Genomic DNA, 3,550 nt, shown 5'->3' on the forward strand with positions numbered 1-3,550 from the left:
TGGGAAGCTCAGGATCTCACCCTCACTCTGATACCACTAGTGCATAGATCGAAAGTTGTATGCGTACGTAGTGAGCACTGGAAGATCCCCAAGATTAAAAGAACTCTAGTTTTGCACAAAAACCAAGAAAGAAGACTTGCACGACATGAGTAAAGAGACTAATTGGGTACAATCTCCATTTTCTGGTGCATAGATCGAATGTTATATGCGTACGTAAGGAGCACCGGAAGGTCCCCAAGAACAAAAGAACTCTACTTTTGCACAAAAAACAAGGGTGAAGACTTGCACGACATGAGTAAAAAGACTAATTCAGTACAATCTCACGCCATGCCTTGTGTGAGCGCTCCACAAAGCATGTATTTAATATATTATTCATCTCCAAGCTCAAAAAATAGCCCAAATTTACAATTAGCACGCTTTAGCTTTTGTGTTTGCTTTTGTCCAAATAAAGAATGAAGCGGTTGGGTATCCAAAGAGTCAAGTTGTACCCCAACACAATGTCCAATAACAAATAGTTAAATCGTGCACCCATGCGCATACAAAATAATAAATATATATCAAGCGCTTTAGTAAATAAGCACATCAAAATAAATATTGGTGCCATGCCTCAAATGCACGCCCATCAAAAATGATAATTTCTTCTAAATAACTTGAATACATGCTATCGCCTAGTGCTTCCCAATGCCACCACTGCCTGCTCTACACATCAATTGAAGCATTCACAATTGTTAGTAAAATAATAAAATTAAACTGACAAAAGTGAATACCTAGCAGTCTTCAACTACAAAATAAATAAATTGGTTAGAACTCAGTCCTCACCTTAATTTATTACGAGTGTGCACTCTAAACTCATAAATATCCATTATTTTAAATATGTATTTTGTAGAATCAGCCATTTGCACATTAAATTAACGAGATGCCCAAAAAGGATAGGCATCCCCATCAACTTTTCGCACAAGGAATCTACCTTGTGTATGAGCCCCGACAATAAATATAATTTTACATAATCCACCACAAAACCTCATAGAATCCACCGTGGAATATGCCTCCTGGCATCATATCCCCGTGGTGGGATAGCAATTGTCCTCAATTGCTATTAGCACAATGTGGAGCCAATAGTGAGGGGTAAGCACTTAGGTCTCGAGCGTGCATCCATTGGGCCTCTTCAACAGGATGATTTTTAAACTTAACCAAATATCTGGAATATCTACGGCCAGTTCTAGCGGTCATAAAGTCACTATCTAGAATCGTTTCAGGTTCAAGGATTTCAGTTTCTTCTTCTAACAAAGGAAGATTTTCATAGACAAGGTGTACAAGTAATTGGCCTCTAAAAGGTTGTAACAAACTGATATGAAAAGTATTGTGGATTTTCTAGTGTTGGGATAATTCTAGTTTAAATGCATTGTCATTGATATTATGAATGATCTTGAAAGGTCCATAAAATCTAGGAGCTAACTTTACAATAGGGTGTTTGTCAACACTTTGTAATCTTCTCTTTTCAATGCGTAACCAAACATAATCAACTTTGAAACTCATAGCCTTTCTTTTCTTGTTACCTTGTTTTGTATATGATTGTTGGGCTTTCGCAATAATATCTTTAACTTCATCAAAAATTATAGCATGCATGTTAACAATATCATCAGCAGCTTGAACTTTGTTTGACAATGATGTAACAGGTGTAGGCAATCTATATCCATAAATGATTTCAAATGGTGCTTTCTGTGTAGCTGTATGTGGTGTATTATTGTATGCAAACTGAAGTAAATGTAAATGTGTATCCCATGTTTGTGGTTTTGAAATTGTGTATGCACGCAAAAGATCTAAAATTATACTGTTAGTAGCTTCTGTTTGCCCATTTGTTCCAAGATGAAATGCAAATGAAAAATTAATCTTTGTTCCTAAATTAGCAAACAAAGTAATCCAAAAATTATTTGCAGAATCTAGAATCACGATTAGAAATAATAACTTTTGGCAAACCATGGTTAGTGAAAACATTTTTCAAAAACAATTGAGCAGCTTAAGATGCAGTTAACGTTTTCTTGCATGGAATGAAATATGCTTGTTTGCTAAACCGATCTACAATAGTCCAAATCATATCATGGTTAGTTTGAGTGGTTACATAATCTATTAAACATGTTTTCCTATGTACGATCAGAAATGAATAAAGACATTAACAAATCATATTTTTTTACCGAGGTGTCGCTTAAGTCTAAAAACTCTATGACGTGGATATGTAGGATAATCAATTTTGTACAACATCAGTGATGCAAAGGGAACAATGTGATACAATCTTTCCTTTTAAAATAGGAAGCCATCTATAGAAGATAATAAATCAATCAGAATCCAAGTATTAGTAACTAATGTAGTCTAATCAAGTTGAAAACTAGGGTCAATGTTAGATTAATCTAACTAATGTACCTTGAGATTAAAATAATGGTAATTTATGAGGGTATTTTCAATATATTTAACTGGTAACTGTGGCATCAAAATAGAACTAATTAAATATCAAGAATAATAAGACTTTAAGGTAAGTATATAACTCTAGTACTTTATTTAAAGACTTAACAAAAGTTAGTTTAACAATTATAGTTTCAAACACATTCTAAAATAATATTAGTGCTTAATAACGGGTAGGCAATAATGTATCAACAATATATATATATATATATATATATAAGAACTGTCTACGATAAATAAAATTTAAATAATAGATATCTGGATATATTTTTTTAAATATGAAATTTACAAAAGAAAATATCTATAAATATATATATATTGGTTAGAACTTAGTCCTAACCTTAATTTATTATGAGTGCACACTCTAAACTCATAAACGTTCATTAATTTAAATATGTATTTTGTAGAATCTGGTGCGCAGATCGGACGCAGATAGCTCACGTGGTGAATCCCCGAAAGGTCCCCAAGAACAAAGTACTCTACTTTTTAGCACAAAAACCAATGTAAAAGCAAGCACGACATGAGACAAGAGACAAATTGGGTTCAATCTCCCCCATGCCTTGTGTGAGCGCTTCACAAAGCATGTATTTAATGTATATTTCCAATCTTTATGCTAAAAAATAGCCCAATTACAAAAATATGACAAGCTTTTAGCTTTTGAGTTTGCTTTCTACCAAAAATAGGAAAATAAAGCTAATGGACGGTGCCCATAGAGTTTGGCACGCCCAATCTCAATGTCCAAATAGAAACAACATATCCAGGCGCATAAGCGCATACAAAATAATAATAAATAATCGATGTCTCTATAGACATAACAAAATATAGGCGTGGTGCCTATCAAAATATAATCCAAGAGTCGAAAACCCGCTAGACTCCAATGCTTTCCTCCGCACTGCTGCTATCTCTACACATCAACTGAAGCATTCACAATCGTTAGTAAAATAACACAATTAAACCGACAAAAGTGAATACCTAGCAGTCTTCAACTACATAAATAAATCAACTGGTTAGAAATAAATCCTAACCTTAATTTATTACAAGTGCGCACTCTAAACTCATAAACGTTTATTAATTTAATATGCATTTTGCGGAA

The sequence above is a fragment of the Lygodium microphyllum genome, chromosome 22 (genome assembly GCF_053477565.2).
Source record: "Lygodium microphyllum isolate KBCC chromosome 22, Lygodium_microphyllum_v1.1.10, whole genome shotgun sequence".
Lineage (NCBI taxonomy): Eukaryota > Viridiplantae > Streptophyta > Polypodiopsida > Schizaeales > Lygodiaceae > Lygodium > Lygodium microphyllum.